Source organism: Rhinatrema bivittatum, chromosome 11 (assembly GCF_901001135.1).
Source record: "Rhinatrema bivittatum chromosome 11, aRhiBiv1.1, whole genome shotgun sequence".
NCBI lineage: Eukaryota > Metazoa > Chordata > Amphibia > Gymnophiona > Rhinatrematidae > Rhinatrema > Rhinatrema bivittatum.
This window is the reverse complement of record NC_042625.1, coordinates 48074956-48092836: the sequence shown is the minus strand read 5'-3', so window position 1 is coordinate 48092836 and position 17881 is coordinate 48074956.

Sequence of the window (17881 nt, the reverse complement as noted above, 5' to 3'; positions counted from 1 at the left end):
CAAAGTCCCTCCAGAGTGGGCATTCAGCTCCTAGCAGAAGGCATAGCACAGAAGGGTGCTGCTCACTGGAGAGGACTGGACAGTAACTGGAGTTCCCAGAGTGGGCAAAAAGCTCTGAGAATTAAATACCAGGAGAGATCCAAAAGGCCCAAATGCAGACATCTCTTCACAAGTAGTTCCCAGAGCGGGGTGCTTCAGGTTCCTCTCCCCCGAAGGGGCTGCCTTCCTCCTGCAGGCAGGCACTGGCAGCCTTCTTCTCACTGTCTGCTCAGCCGTCACCATTCCAAGAGCTCGTTTCTCCCTCTTTTCCTAGGTCTGGCTAAGCTATCCTAGGCCCTGCAAAGTTAGGCCACTTCCTCTGGGTACCTACATCTCAGTCAAATGTGACTCCACTAAAACGTTGCTGTCTTGCCCATTGCACCAACAACCCAAATGTCTGCTCTTCTAGAATTCTACCTGATTTTTATTTCTCTAAATAATGAAATCTCTAGTGGCCGATACGTGTCATGATAATGCACAATAATACACCAGACTGAAAATGCTGGGTCACTCTGAGACACATATGCCTCAATAAAGGCCACACGAGAGGCAAACCTTTCTCATACACAGGTTCCATTCCACGTCTTGGAGGTACTACAGCCCATGAAAAGATGCTAAGACGGCATCTCCTGAGGCGTCAATACTAAAATATGCATGTACCAATATCCATACTGTTGGCATTCTGCTCCTCTCGTGCTTGACAATGATCCAATGCCCCTGGGTTAAGACTGGACACAGACCATCTTCTCCACAGAATGTTAGAGAAGGGGGAGTGGCACGCACAACCCCACGAGGCCTGTTCCATGGAAAGAGCATCCTCTGCTAAGTGACGCAACTTGGCCATTGCTCTGCTTTCTTCATTCCCAAAGCACATTCAGTCCAAGGCATTACCATGGGGAGCGAAGAGAAGTCCCACATTTCCCCTGGCCATTCCCCACAACCATCCCTCTCTACAGCATGAAAAACCTTTCAAGCCCAATAACATCAGAGCAGCGACCCTGCGACACTTTAGTAATGAAACGGCAATGACTGCATAGCAGGGTTACATTGCGGGAGGGTTGAACATTCTTCCTATAGCACACCCCAGTATTCAGCACCTTCCTGCCTATGGGAGTAATTTCCCACTGTCCTAAGCAAACCTCCATATAAACACTAAAAAGTATTCCTGACACTGTTGGTAGGATGTGGAAACGTTTTCATCGCCCTTCTCTTGCTAACTCCTGTATTGTGTTTTACAAATGCAATTACCTCCATATAACACTAAAAAGTATTCCTGACACTGTTGGTAGGATGTGGAAACGTTATCATCGCCCTTCTCTTGCCAACTCCTGTATTGTGTTTTACAAATGCAATTACCTGTGTACTGGTTCCACACATCTGCCCAGACAGTGGGCATGAATCTCTGTAAGTGCCTCAAGGATTGAACTCTTTCATGAGGATTCTCTTTCCTTCGAGTTCTTTTCTATTGCTGATGGCTTCTTACCTCATTCTGTTGATGCAGAAATGGTTTCTCTTTGGCCTCATTTTTTCATTCGCCATGGCCGTTATCTCTTGGGCCAAGGATTTGGAAGACACAACAATTTTACTTGCAGAGCTTACGGGTTTTTGGCTTGTTCCTCAGAAAGCAGATCCTTCTTCAGCCAGTTTTCTAGCACCTCTCTTCCACACCCCAAGTAAGAAAAGGTTTTTTTGAATCCTGAGAGGTGTATCATTCAGTTCCTTGGTGGACATTATAATGAGCAGGCTGCAATCCGTAGACATAATCATGGACATGTATAACCAAGTAAAAAACCCATGGCTTCTCTCTTGTCTGCACACATTTTTTCCCATTGTTTGTCAGTGCTTTTGAAGCATGTAAAAGAGTTCACCATCTTTATCCCTGAGCATATAATAAAACTGGATCTAATCAATCTTTACAGGCATCGGCAGACATTTTTACGTACCCTTTCTTGGTCACGGCATTTTACCTCAGCTGCATCTATTCACAGTTCTCCAAGGGCTGAAAAATTCTCGCTTGATGTGGGTCTCGGGTACCTAACTTCCCGATCATTCATTGTTTTTTTTTTCACAAAGGTTGGGTGCACATTTTTCCACATAACCTACTGTGCTCAAAAGCCTGTAGATGTCCTCTTTGTCTTACATGCTGGCATGTTTACAATGGGTTGAACTTTATTAATGCTTGCGTGAACTCCTTCTGGGGTTAGATATACACATTCCTGCACTCAGGATTGGCATGTTTTAATTCATTGTGAATCCAGTTTGCCTTGCTTGGTCCAGTACCATCTTTGGTCATGCATCGTGTTCTCCTAGGCTGGCACTCCAAATTAACATCATTCAAAGCTATTACAACTGGGGCTCCATCAAAGAAATCCAGGACAGTTACTGTATGTGGAATAATCGTCAGAGGGAGAGCCATGTTAGTCTGGTGTAGCAAAAATGACAGAAGTTGGGTGGCACCTTATAGACCGACCAATTTACTAAAGCAAGAGCTTTCTTCAGAGCCCACTTCATGCATCTGAAGAAGTGGACTCTGTCCTGGAAAGCTCATGCTTTCATAAATTGGTCAGTCTATAAGGTGCCACTCGAATCCTGCCATGTATATGGAATATTTCTGATGCTGAACAGATCCCAAATAGGAGTCTGTTCAGCTTGATGGACCTTGTCAGATCCAGGATGGCACTTCCTTAAAAAAAAACGGCAATTTAGCAGATATTTCCTTTTCATATCTTGCTTTTTCTCCTTAGGTGTCTTCTTAAATCTTTTATTTTCTAATAATATACACACTCTGCAGGTGAGCCAGAGAAGCCTTGTTAAATTCTGCTGCAGTACTTACCTCCGGCCTCTAGGCCTTGTTATTGTAAAAACCTTTGATTGTAGCTGTAAAAACTGAAGTTGGGAACTTAACTGGTTTTCGCTGTCTCAGCAAACTCGTAAAGTCACAGTTGCCCTTATATATCTTGTGAATGGGAACCGTATGAGCCTGGAATAGGCCAAGCAGGTAAGCAGACAGCTGGAGACAGAAGTTTTATCACCATGTGAAAAAAAGCCTCAACCAGCAAATAGGAAAGGGCCTTCTGAAGCCCAGGAGCAAGAGCTGGGTTATAATTCCTCAGCTGTACTTCTCTCACCACTGTAGGTGTCTGATCACAACAAGAGCGTGAACTTCTGGCAGAGGTCATGCCATGGCTCTGGGAAGCTGCTTTGCATTTCCCGATTCTATGTGATTATGTCTGTGCTGTGATTTGTGTGTGTGCGTGTGTTTGTAGAGTGCATGGAATGTGTGTGTTTGGTTATTTGTATTTATTGGATAAATAGACTCTGCATGATATTTATGTATGGGGGGGTATTGTGTGGAGGAAGAGGGGTCACCTCAGGGCTTTTGGCCACTTAGAAACAAAATTTGCCCCCCCCCCCCCTCCTCTTCCCACAGGCTTCCATTTTGCCTTCCCCAAGCTTCCCCAATCTCCCTCTACCCTGGGGCTTCAACAGTGCTCCCTCCCTCCCAGGGCCTGCCCTCTCCCTGTGGGCCTGCCCCATTTCTGAAGTATCATTTCTGCCACGGGGTGACCCAAAATCCAGGGCCAGATTTAAAAACAGCCACCCAAAAGCACGTGCCCATGTTGCAGCCACAGCTCAGGGAATTGGTTGTTACCTGGGCCTGGCAGCTTACACTTCTCTCCATTAATCGGGCTGTAAACAGGATTTTACGTTGCAGGAGGAGGATTCTCCTTACAGATTTCCTCATTCTGTTGTTGTTGTTGTCTTCTGTCAGAATTCCTGGAGTTATCCCTAAATCTGTGTTTTCCTCTTTTCACTGGCCCCTTATCCCTCCATGTCCCCCTCTTCCTCCTCTATATAGGCACCTGTACAGCCACAGCACAATCTTTTGATGTGAAAACATATTTACTTCATCACTGCACAGAGTTCAAAGCCTTCGCTACCTGAGCAAGGTCAAGAGGAATGCGGTGAGGTCATAGGTGTGTTGTTGTGGCACTTCAGTGCATGTGCAGCTCTGCTAGCTCTGCCACCCAAGTAGGCAGGAGGCGGCTGCGGTCTCTTGGTCATTAAAGGAGAAAAGGTCTCTTGTTGCCGCTCCCTCTCGCCCAACAGCCTGGATCACCAGCAGAGGAAGACACATGATACTGCATTAGAGCCATGATGTGATCTGACAGTGCACACTAAAACACAGCCTTGAACATGCCAGATGAAAGGACCTTGGCTGCCCTGTGTATAGGCACAAACAGTGCTGAGGTAGAGAGGAAATGCAACAAATGAAATGTCTATTTAACATAAACAGGCTTTTTTGGTATTTTCCCATCAGTTCAGTTCTCTTGAAATTTAGGATGAGTTTGAACAAATACTCCCCAAAGGCATCAAGGCCAGGTAGAAGCAGCTTCAAAAGGTACAGGTGGGCTTGCCCATAACAGCTTTTATGAAATGCGGTCTGTATTCCCCAAAGCTGCTCTTCTAATGCTCAAAGCCTACTCCACTTCTCATAGTTTTTATTCCACCTTTCCCCTTTTTTTGTCCTGGTAGGCAGGGCAGGTTTGTGAGGTTACTGTGGGCCCTATAGACCACCCTGGCAGTTTGGGAGCACTCCATGCACAATGTGTAAGTTATTTGCTTAGTTGTTTGAGTACTTAGCCAAGAAAATGCAACCTATGCGCTGTATTCAAGCAGCGTAAGCACTTTTGTAGCACTACATTGAATAGTGCTTCTGCTACACTGCTCTGCTGGATTCTGAAGTGTTCCGTGTGCGCCAGCACTTTGCGCTTCCTGGCTTTCTGCAGTCCCAGCATAAATTCTTTGGTTTGGATGAACCAAGAACGAGGCTGTGTACAGTTTCCCACTTTCCTGTTATCTATGCTGCTTCTCTCAGGGTCTCTAGCCTCGTGGGTGAATGCGCCCCTAGTCACTTCTGGAGCTTCAGTCACCAGTCAGGGAGGTCAGCAGAGCCCGGGTCCACAGACGGAACTTGCAGCTAATTTTACTGAAGCAGTTTTGGAAGTACTTCTCACTTTGTCAAATGGGGACAGATGTTTTCCCCACAGACATAAAAATGGGGGGAGGCAACCCCCTTTAGTGCATCTGGCCCAATGTGAAGATGTTGGAGAAGAGCCAATTAAGCTGAAGCAGGGGGAAGCTGACTGCTGATTTAGACTGATCGCTGTTGTCTAATGTTGACACTATCACCAGAATGGAGAACTTGGCTGTGAGGCCTTGAACATGCATTCGCAGAGATCAGATGTCCAGCACTTGGTAAGAGCAGAAGTTCATGAGTGCTTTGTAAGTAGCCTCTGGGTCCTGCCAGCCCTGTGAATCTCATTTTGCAATTCTTCCTAAACGTTCGCTTGTTAAAAATGTGCATTTGTGTCCGATTCATGAAATTCAGAATAAAACTGGAACGGGAACTTTCTTAGTGACAGCATCTTATATTTAACAAGTGTTTATAGTGTGAATAGGCCAGATTGCAAAGATTCACTGGGTTTACCTTTATTACTACAACTATTAAGCATTTATATAGTCCTGTTCAGACACATAGAAAAGAAAGTCCCTGATCTATGGAATTTACAATCTAGTCCAGGCAGCAAAGAACAGAAATTAAAATCAACAAGGTCATGACTGGGGAGAACCAGGATTTGAGGTGACAAGGAATGCACTGCACTAGTAAAGATTTCATAGGGTCAAAATCATGGCCCACATCATGTCTTACATTTTTGACAATGGGGAAATTTGTTATTTTTATAACACTACTGGATTTAGTGTGGCAGTAAGTATTCAAGAATGATAAGTCCCTGCCCCAAAGAACTTACAATGTAAGTGGAAACCTGAAGGAAGAGGAAATTGCCCTTAGTTGGGTGGGAGGCCTATCACTTCTTGAACCTTCACTGCCCTGGTTCCCAGGCCATTTCTTTCACCACTAATCCATTCCACAAGCCCTGGAATACATTTTCAGTATTTCTGTGATTCAATCAAGCATCCCTACCAAAGAGCTTCAGATCTGCATGTCCGACACTGAAAAGGAATTTTAAAAGTTCTGCTAAAGAAAAAGGTGCTGACTTGTTAATGGTGGAATCTGCCGGGATGAATCTTCCCTCTAATTGCCTGTTGCAGTTAGAAAGATGCTTTGTATGGGGCTCTCCCAGCCGTTTCAGGCAGAAGGGCTGTGTGCTCGGCTTCTCACATGCCACACAGGGGTGCTAACACTTCTCGTATAAACCTCTGCACAGGAATTTACTTGTGTGAAAGCAACTGAATGCCTGTGAATAGAAGAGGACGGCTCTGTAAAGGCAACCAGTGCGCTCTAAAGTTTGCATTTAGTGATTCTCTCTGAGGTGTTTAAAATAACCTTCTGTCTTGTATGTCTCGGTCCTCTGCTGAAGCCTTGAGTTGTTCGTACTGGAAAACCAAAGTGGCCGGTTCCTGGGAGTGCCAAATACTGGGGCCGATGTAAAAAAGCAGTGCTCTGAAATTCAGCGTGCATTTTCTGAATGCACAAGCTACGAAAATGTGCACACAGCAAAGGCTTTGTGCACAGAGGGAACAAGTTTATGCCCAGAAACCATGGCTTGGAGTGCACAAATCACACGAGGTGCTCCCTTAGGGGCGTAAGCGATGTGTGCAGAATTGATTTTCCCAGTGCAGTGCAGAGTTTTCCCCATGCCTCCACCTGCACGGGTTGTGAATGCAAAGCGCACAGGAACTTCTGTACTGCGTAAGGGTGAAGCGCATTTTCAAAGGACAAGGACCTGAGAAGTCTGTGAAAATTCTGTATTTTTGTGCCTCAAACAGGCAGGCGAATTTTCCAAGGAGTTAGACATTTAAATGTATCAAGCAATTTTCAAAAGCCATTTGCCTGCATTAACACAGGTAAAACCTATGGACAATTCAATGGCATTTTTTGTAGCAACTTTCCAAAGCTCACTTACACCCAGTTATAATTGTGTAAATGCTTTTGAAAATCAGGCCCATAATGCTGATTCAGATCACTTTATTGGTAGGACAATTTTACATGTGTAGCCAAAGTAATAGACAGACTCATTAAAATAAAAGGGAGGAAAAGAAGGAGAAAAGTCACAAACTGGTAATAAGTCAAGTAAAGGTCCAGGCTGCAGGAAGTACAGCATCAGGGTCATGCCTCAGGTGCTGGTGCTGGTCCAGTTTCATTTCTGGCCTGGTGGCAGGTTGCCACAGATCCTGTTGCTATAGCCGCTGTTTCTCCTCTTCCCCACCCCCCCCCCCCCCCCCCACCCCCGGGATTATAAAGCATCCCAATTCTGCTCTGCTCCCATTACTCCAGGCACCTTGTATTTGAAAGTTGTCTTGTTTTGTGCGCCCTGAAAAGATCACGGAAATGTGATGGACATAGTTCTTTAGACACAAAGGTATTTTTATTTCATTAAATAAAACTCGATTGCGCAACATGATGACGAATAAATAGTAAATGAACCTTTCGGTATTGCCGGTGCTGATCCCGTCTCACGCTTTCTATGAGCATGATTGCTTGCTAGGCTACTTAGTGTACTTAGCAGTCAGGCACCCTATTCAGGTGCCTGGCCTTCTATTATCGCCCTGATAATAGAAGGCCTTTTTGCAAGTAAGACAGTATTTAATTTCCCCTGAAAGTCGGAGCTATGGTTGTTGCACAACCTGTTCTCACCCGCTGGCTGGAGAGGGGTTCACGGGGACGCGTGGACTTTTTCACTTATTCAAAGGTCTGCGCGTGGCTTTGCCCAGAAACACGAGTCACACAGAACGCAGGCCCAAATCTCTGCAGGGAAGTTTTTAGTCAGACAATAAAGGAAAGTAGAAATTGCCCTTGCTGTTTCGCTTCTGCTATTGCTGCAGCTGCCCCCACCTCCGGGGTTAAAATTACCCTGGAGGTTTGCAGAAGCCCACAGAGACTGATTATTGCCCCCATACAGTTGAATAAGGCCAGAAAAACACTTTTTTTTCTTTTTTTCAGTGACACAAAGTGAGTGGGTGAAATGGACAAGGGCTTAGAATGATTCAGCGCAAATCTGAGCAGCTGGCGAGAAGCTGCCATAATGGGTGGCTTCCTGCAGAGAGAGGGGCACAGGGGGCAATCCTGAGAGGTGTTTATGGAGCGCCTGGTCCTGGGTGGCTTCAGATCTTGTGGCTTAAATCTAAAGCACCCCTGCCAAGTGACTCGGCCCTGATGCCTACTGCACTTAACCTGCCCCCAGACATTTTCATGAAGAGAGGAGAAAGCCAGGTTAAATAAAATCACGCACCAGCAGAGCCTGGAGATAAAGCCTGAAAAATGAAACCCCCATGAAGTGTTAAGGTTGCGCGGAGTTTGGGTTCTGGCCAGATTCACGAGGGAAAATGAGGCAGCGGGTTTTTTTTTTTCCCACATTGTTGCTGCCTGCCTGGGACTTCCTGAGCTTCTCTCACATCGCGTGGAAGGGGCAGTGAGAGGAAAAGGGAATCTTTTTCTATTTTCCTTCCTTTTGCAATTTCTCTGCAAACACAAAAGCCCTTCTGCAGCTGATTTTCCTGAGGTGAGGGAGAACGGGTCTTTGGCTCTTTGCGGTCTCCCCTGACACTGGTTGGGGGTTGAGCTTTTTCCATTGCAGGGCCCTGTTTGCTGGAATAATCTCCCTGAACAACTACGATTAACATCTTGTACTAAGTCATTTATAAAATTGTTGATGGCCCACTCAAGTTAGCTTTTGATCATCTGGGCACTTAGCACATTTTACATTGTATGTATGTTATTTTCTTTTTCTTATTTGTTCTTGTTCACAATTGTCTGTTTTGGTTCGTGTTTTGATTTTATGCTTGTCATTTTGCAAACCGCCTTGAAACTTGGCTTAGGTGGTTTAGACCTGTTTTAAATAAATAAATAAGTTATCAGTTTCCTGGGCTCTCTAGGTGCTACCTGTCCCAACACATACACACAAGGACGCACACAGACAAACATATCCCGAGGATGAGAGGCAGAGCAGGATTCAAATCCAACCTTCAGAAAGGGAAAAAGATTAAAACTCGGTAGGATCCTAACAAGGGGACTAGATAGCTAGACAAATGCATAAATCAATAAATAGGCATTGAGGTGGAAAGATAGACTGACGTAGAACAGGTAATCTCCTACTCTAGATACCAGATTTCTGTTATATGGAACAGCTATAACAGGTCTACTAGAACCAGAATGCTTTTGGGTTGGCCATTGACCCGACCATGATCATATCTGCCTAGCAAAAGCCATATGACCTGATGGTTATTCCCCGTAGTAAACTCAGTAAAAAAAAAATAGTTTCACAGAAAAGTGGGCCTACACTAAATCTCATGATGGCGCGGAGGGGCTGGGAGCGTTGGCTGGCAACATAGTCGCAGACATGAAAGGAAGAGCAGCATGCCGATATTCCTGAAGATCTAAAAGGAAAGCGCTATTTTATCTACCATGCTTTACACTGTTTAATTAAGATATCTGCTGTAAAGCAGGGTTGACGTTAGACATCTGGAATTCCCTTTTCATGTCCACGGTTGAGATCATCCTAGTCTAATGTATTAGAAAGCTTTTTTGCAATGCATAAATTTCTTTCAGTCCCTATAGTAATCTCTAAGGGGGAGCCACGCCTAAACGTACGTGTAATGGAGTGGAAGGAATTAGGTATTATTCTTCTATGATTATGGGGTAGTCGCATTGCTTACAAGTAACAGAGAACTCCAAAAAAGCTTTGCACAATCAACCCTAAGAAATTAGACCAAAAGGCATCAGGAGTTAATAGTTGTTAAATTTCTGCCCCCCCCCCCCCCCAGATCTGTGATGGCGTCCAAGACGCTATCTGTTAACCACTTGGTGCCATTCTTGTTGGGGGGGGGCACCATGGGACCTGCAGCAATCTGCTCAGGAATATGTCACTTGCTTTGCAAGGGTTGAGTAAACATCTGTATGGAGGCTTCCCGAGCAAAAGCGAACAGAGCAGCCTCCTTGCTCCTACAAATGCCCCCAACATTTGTCAGTCTGGGCAGGTACCCAAACAAAATCCAGCCAAGTCACTGGGCTGAGATGATATCTTTATAAGGACGCGAGCAGTCAGGACTACTGAAGTCCCTTCCTTGGGTAAAGAAATAGATAGAGATGTCAAAAAAGGATGTGCAATGAATGGCTGCAACTAGGAGTTTTCTGCACTGGGAAAAAATGAATGTGTATATAATAATCATATCACAACCTAATTCCTCGGAGTCCATTTTCACTTTCTTTCTCAGAAAGAGAGCTTTTTTTTTTTCCTGCTGGCAGTTGCAAATCTAGAGAAATATAATGCTAGTATTAAGAAAAATACTTTTCAAATTATCCTTTCGTTCCAACAGCTTAATGTCCTTACATATGCTTAGTATGGAGTTTCAGATTCATCTGCTGGAAGCAGCTCAGGACAGTCTGATTTGGAATAGGAATGGCTCTTTAATGTTTACGTGGCTAGCTGGGCCATGAGATCTGGCCCTCTCTGTTGCCAGCTGTTGCAAAGGCAGGCTGCTTGCAACTTTACTCCTCCAAGGCATTAGCCTGGATTCTCTTCTTTGGACGTAAGGTCTCTTCGACTTGTGCCCGGGTCAGGAAAGGTTCCTCTCTCATGCCATGCTGCCAGCTGCTTTCTCTTCTTTCTGTCTCGTTTTTACCAGGCTCTTTCATGCATTGGACCTCCACCTCTGCAGGTAATGGCTTCCTCCCCTTGTAGCACTCGCAGTTTGAATATGTACTGAGCAGTGGGCCTGCTTCATCACCCTACATCTGGGTTTAACATGCATGATGAGGAAATCCTAACCCTTTTGAAGAACAGATCCCAAAGAAGGAGAACAAGACAGCAGCAGAAGTTCAAGTTTTGCTGAAAGCGTTGTTTCCATGTCTAATTATCCAGGGTCGGCCTTAGGGAGAGGCAAGCAGGTAGCTTGTGTAAACTGGGGCAGCCTGCACAGAGCGGCAGGTATTACCCTAAAAGATTTAAAAAAAAAAAAACTTCGTGGCAATTGGATGGACCACTTGGGTCTTTTTCTGCCGTCATTCACTATGTTACTAAGTTACTAGTTGTCCAGAACCCAATCACCATAAGAGGTCCTTTTGGCGAAGGTGAGTGATGTCACTGAGTCAGAGCTTTAGGATCCCTGGCACTGATTGCAACCTCCTTAGTTTCTTTCTTCGGCTCCTGTGTGCCCAGTGCTGGCCCTGTAATTATCTACAGTGAGTAGGGAGTTGCATCAATCCAAACTCTATTCATAGAAATATGGAACAGCAGGGTCCAGGGTATTCATGTTCAGTCCCAATATCTTAGATAGTGGAGAAGTGTATAAGGCTTTGACATGGATTTTTGCAGTGAATTTCATGGGTAAATCGTAAAAGTCACAGTTACAGAGGTGATAGTCACCCTTCCTAACCATACTGCCAATCGCAAGCTTTCTGAGGACACATCTGAAGAAAACACTGCAGAGGTCACTCAAGATATATCACAATAACCGGTAACATCACTGCAGGTCATGGTTTGATAATCACAGGGGCAACAGAGGGATAGTTCCCATTCTAGAAGGGCAACTGGCACAAATAGCTTTCCACGATAAGCAACTTATGTTTGGTTTTAGAAAAGCTCTCAAAGAAGATCTTGCCATCTATAATCATGTCCTTCCTTTGATCAGATCCTTGGTTATCATGTTTCTGGGACACTTACTGACTAATTGGACAGAGTGCTGCTGAGCTGTGACCTGGAAGCACTTTCTTCACTACTTCACACTCTTTCTCACACTTGCAGAAGTGTTGCTGAGGACTTGCTGAAACTTCTGAACAATGCTTCAGTTACAGCACAAGAGAAGGACCATGCAAACTGATCTAGAGCAGCACGAATGGTCCAGTGACTCACTAGACTATTTGGAAGATGGAAAACCTAGCACACAGTCAAATTCATTTTTCCAACAAGAACAGTAAATCTGGCAGCCAGAACTGAGATTGGATTAGTGGCTCGGTGATAGTGTTGTGCGTTGCCATGAGGAGGAAGCATTCACAGCCCTAGGGAAGGATGAACATAAGAACATAAGAAAATGCCATACTGGGTCAGACCAAGGGTCCATCAAGCCCAGCATCCTGTTTCCAACAGTGGTCAATCCAGGCCATAAGAACCTGGCAGGTACCCAAAAACTAAGTCTATTCCATTGCTAATGGCAGTGGCTATTCTCTAAGTGAACTTAATAGCAGGTAATGGACTTCTGCTCCAAGAGCTTATCCAATCCTTTTTTAAACACAGCTATACTAACTGCACTAACCACATCCTCTGGCAACAAATTCCAGAGTTTAAATGTGCATTGAGTAAAAAAGAACTTTCTCCGATTAGTTTTAAATGTGCCCCATGCTAACTTCATGGAGTGCCCCCTAGTCTTTCTATTATCCGAAAGAGTAAATAACCGATTCACATCTACCCGTTCTAGACCTCTCATGATTTTAAACATCTCTATCATATCCCCCCTCAGCCATCTCTTCTCCAAGCTGAAAAGTCCTAACCTCTTTAATCTTTCCTCATAGGGGAGCTGTTCCATTCCCCTTATCATTTTGGTAGCCCTTCTCTGTACCTTCTCCATCACAATTATATCTTTTTTGAGATGCGGCGACCAGAATTGTACACAGTATTCAAGGTGTGGTCTCACCATGGAGCGATACAGAGGCATTATGATATTTTCCATTTTATTCACCATTCTCTCTCTAATAATTCCCAACATTCTGTTTGCTTTTTTGACTGCCGCAGCACACTGAACCGACGATTTCAATGTGTTATCCACTATGACGCCTAGATCTCTTTCTTGGGTTGTAGCACTTAAAATGGAACCCAACATTGTGTAACTATAGCATGGGTTATTTTTCCCTATATGCATCACCTTGCACTTATCCACATTAAATTTCATCCAATCCCTCTCTGTTGTCCCCACCCCCACTTTCTCTTGTCCTGAAGGGACCAGGAGAAGAGGGATGAAGTTGGAATGGACAGAAAAAGCAGTCAAAATGTTTGATCTCTCGAACATCTATTAAATAAAACCAAACATGATTTTGATATAATTTCTGGATGGAGTATGTGCACATATTTTTCCTTGTAATTAAGAACCTGACAACCTGCTGATGTTAAGGGCATTTTTAGCATGCATCAGCTCATGTACTCAGAAAGATCACAAGGGCTTTCTAAAAAAAATAAATATATAAAAAGGATCATTACACTATTTCAGTTCAAAACAAAAATGACATTTCACAATTAAGAGGTTGTAACTTCTATGTCTTAACTTGAGAAATTCTTGATTTATGTATGTGGTAAATTTTTATTTGTGTGTAGTTTAAAAATTATTTTAAAACAGCCTAAAAGATTTTTAATACAAAATTGACTTTTTTTTTATTAAATAAGAAAATAAAATAAAAGATTCACAGAGGTGTGAATCTTTATTCAAAATTTTGAAAATTTGCTACAGAATTGCCGCAGAATCCTGATAAATCTGTTGCAGGAAATGGGGAGAGGGGAGGGCTCTGAATGTTTAGTGCCAAATGTGAAGGGTTTTTTTCTTTGTGTTGTTCTCCCCATTTTTTTTTTTTTGCAAAGCAGAATGGAGGAAAGAAAAAGTGTATGGGGACAGGAGTGGAATGGGAGGCGGAGCTATAACTGCTGAGGATCCTCGCCTGGGGACGTCTGCTCACACATGCAGGCTGCTGTGTTTTCATCCATGCAAGCTCAGCTACAGTCAAACACTGCCAGAAGGTTCTCTAACTAGCAGGCCGATGCTATACCGTGCGCTGGCTGCAGGGCACAGTTTAACCCACGACTGGATACGCGTTTTGGACGCGCGTCCATATCCCCCAATGCAAAACTGGGGTTAGCGCGTCCAAGTGCGCACATAGGAGATAACGCTCGTCACACGCAAATGCATGTTGATGAGGCTATTATCGACCCGTTTTCCTAAGTGGCTGACAGCCACCTCTCCCGGGTGCCCGCTGCCGAGGAAACGCTAGGGGCACGCAATTTCTCCTAGCGCCTCCTTTTTACCACGGCAGCCCATTTGCATTTAGCATTGGGTGCCCTGGAGAGGTGGATCGACGCACGTTAACTGAGTAGGCGCTCATTCATGAGCGCCCCTGTAACGCGTGCCGATATTACATCGGCCCATAAGAGATCATGCTGGGCCTAGAAAAGGATCCTGGATGGTTTAGAGAAATACAGGGCAAGGAAAGCCAGCTTCAATAGAGAAAGGCTTTGTTAAATTTGGGAGACTGCTTAAGCTCCAAGCCAATGTCATCAGCTGTTTTAGCTTGGAATGTTAAGTTATTTTCAGCCGGCCAATCGGGGGAGGTCACTAGAAAGCTGATGATGTCTCTAGTGGGCTGGCTCTGAGCGGGCAAGAAGAGAGAATCCTTTGAGAAGCAGCACAAGCTGGGTAGGGGAAAAAAAATCAGGGACTGGTGCATGAACTTTACATCCCATTTTCAGAACGTTACAGAAGGCTTTATTTCCCAGAGGCACAAATTGGAAACAGTCCTTCAGTACACCAGCCCCAAAACGAGGGAACCCTTTTGAAAAGGGAATTTGATAGCCCAATGGGCATTTGATAAACTTCTAAGCATATGGGGGGTTCCTTTCTCTTGGGTTTGGGCTGGTTTCAGCTCTCATCACTCATTAAAGACCACCAATGGTAGCGCTGCCATCTGCCCATCTCTTAAGTGAAATAGTGAGCAGGAGACTTTAGAATGCCAATGTCTGGGGCATTTTCATTTTCCCCACTCTTTTTCCATGTATAGGAAGCTTGAATTCCACCAGACCAGGAGTGATGCTCCAACTCAACGCATCTTCATTATAACAGACTTAAACATAATAAATAATATACTTCCATCCACTTCCTCTAGCTCCCAGGGTAGACCACACTTGCACTGGAATTACACATTTCTAGGTCTTGTGTTTGGGTCTTTCAGGGCCTCTGCACAAGGGTCAATCAATACACCAAGTACCTACAACCCACTGGTGAAAGGTTACATCTTGTTTCTCTCTCTCTCTAGCTACTCATGTGTCTGCTTTAGAAAGGTGCTTCTAAATATGGATTTTTCCACCCAGAACACATGAAGCTAATATTAATCTTGGAGTACAAGAGAAGCCTCCTCAAATTAAGGTAGGGCCCCAGGTTCTCTCAAGCGGGCGTCATTGCTTCTTCTCCATATGTTGCTCTCCTCTGCTTTTGTCACCTTTTTCCTGTTTCGCCTCTGCTCTCACACAGCTTCTTTCTTTCTGCAGGCTTCACTCTGTCAGCTTCTTCCGACAAACCCTGGCAGCTGTCAGCACGTTGCTGTTTATTTGTTCTGCGAGAATTGGGGGGCCAGGATCCAGATTTGGGTGAATCATTGCCCTCCTGAAGGGAACAGGCGGGGGCAGGCAGTAGGGGCTGTGGGAAGGCAACGCCAAAACTCAGATGTGTGAAAAAAAAAACCCCCGTGCATATACAACAGCTTAAGAAATGCTTTAATCTGCCATCGTGTGCAGGACCCGAATGCTAATTTTTCCACAGAGGAAGTTTCCTAATCCATTTCAGACCCTGTCTCTTAAAGAGTAAAGACATCATTTGCATCATTCTTTGGCACGTATTGTTCCCTTTCTATCTTTGCAAAACCTATTAAAACCAGCAAAGTAATTAGGTAGAGACGAAACATTCGTAAGGCCAATGGATGTTGAAAGGCAAGTTTTCAAGAATCAAAAGGACTCTTCCTCAAGCAATGAATTATTTAATTAGGACACAGCCTGGAAATGAAGGTGACGATCAGGACTGAAAAAAATAAGGAGAGAACAGGGAAGCAAAAGTGACTTAGTAACAGCAGCCTCATCCAACTGGAGATCGTTACCTTCACTTGGGAGAAAACAGCCTCTTCCCTGCATAGACTTAAATGGCCTCATCCTCGTAAGCGTCAGGACTATTCCTGTGAAGCCACAAATGGTCATCCTACTTCTTCGTTTGGAAGTCAGCAGGTTGGAACATTTGTAACATTCTGAGGAAATTCTTTTTACTCAACGCACAATTAAGCTCTGGAATTCATTGCTGGAGGATGTGGTTAGTGCAGTTAGTGTAGCTGGGTTTAAAAAAGGTTTGGATAAGTAGTCCATAAACTCTATTAGTCAAGTTAACTTAGGGAATAGACACTGCTATTACTGGTATTAGTAGCATGGGATCTATTTAATGTTTGGGTACTTGCCAGGTTCTTGTAACCTGGATTGACCACTGTTGTAAACAGGATGCTGGGCTTGATGGACCCTGCAGCTTCTTATGATCTTAACAGCATATGAGAGTGTGGGAAAACAGTCAGTAATAGAAGATATGCAAAAGTTAATTTTAGGTATCTGGGGTAAAAATTTTAAAAAATCAGTGTGTGGTATATAAGTTGTGATGTTTGCAGAAAATGAAAGATGCTGGCTTCAGAACCAAGCATCCCTAGGATAAGCCAACCTAATATGAAGAGAAACCCAAGCAATGTTCCAAAGAGTAAACAAAAAACCAAAAGGAATATCTTCAAAACTGGATGATCATCCAAGCTGTAATATCTGAAAATTAAAAATTATTGACTTATCTTATTTTCTGCAAGATGCTGATGTCAAAGTCCCAAAACATTTCTGTGGCTTTAATTCACTCCAAAAAACCTCCAGCGTACGCTGTGAGGAAGTTTCCCGATTTCAGTAAGTGTTATATTTTCTAAGACTGTTTGATCTCCTTCTGCAAAAACTAACCGATGTCTTAATCTAATAGATTGCTGAGTATCCCCTGATGCCGGCAGTGCATGGTGCCGAAACATTACAGTATTGGGCGTTATCTGATATCAAGGAGCGCGCAGATCACAAGGGCATTATTTGATACTAGCAAGGGACCACATTGAAACAAAAATGTTTTTTGAACTGCCACAGAAATGTTTTGGGACTTTGACATCAGCATCTTGCAGAAAATAAGATACGTCAATAATTTTTTTATTTTCAGAGATTTTATTTACATTAGAGAACAATCTACAAAATGCTGTACAGCAATGGAAGTTACTCTACCTTTATGGCTTGGTGGGTAGTGGATGGGCTGGTAGATGATTGTATCAGAAGATGAATTTTCTATGTAATGACAATACAGTGGCAAACATTCAAACAGTGACCACTAAATAAGTAAATGATGCTAGCTCTTAAGAAAATAAATATTTATTATATAGATATTACAGCGTGGATGAGATCTCCAGTTTTGAAGTTGTTCCTTTTGGGGATTTTTGACCTTAGGATAAGGACAAATGCAATGAACCTTGCACACTCTGTGATTCCTTCTATGTGTTTAACCAGTTGTAAAGGCGCTTGGTGTTGGGTTCAGTCCCTGGACGCTACATCATCAGACACAACAACATTACTATTGTTTACCCAGATACATCTGAGCAGACTGAGCCCACCAATGTGTCTTTGTAACAGTGTATTCCAACGTGTCCAAGACCATCCAAGGTGCTTGGTGCATGGCGGGAGCTCTGCTGCGGAAGGCCTGCCTTATTCCTCCCTTCCCCCACGAATCTGTCAGAGTCAGAAGGTTGCATTTTTTTTTCGAAGCAAGCCCCAAGAGCCCTAGTGCTTGCATCCAGATTCCCGAAATGTTTCTGCCCTCATGCCTGTGGTTTCATGTATTGTTTTTTTTGTGAGATACTTGATGGGATGTTTATAGTCCTATTGTCCCTGTGTTTAGTTACTTTGCTGCTGGGCTATTTGTTTAATTTAATGATGGTTCTGGAATATGCCTGGAGGCGGTGCAGCACTGGGAACAGGATAAATCGGAGAAAAGGAAGCAAACTCTGTTACAAAGGCACATTGAT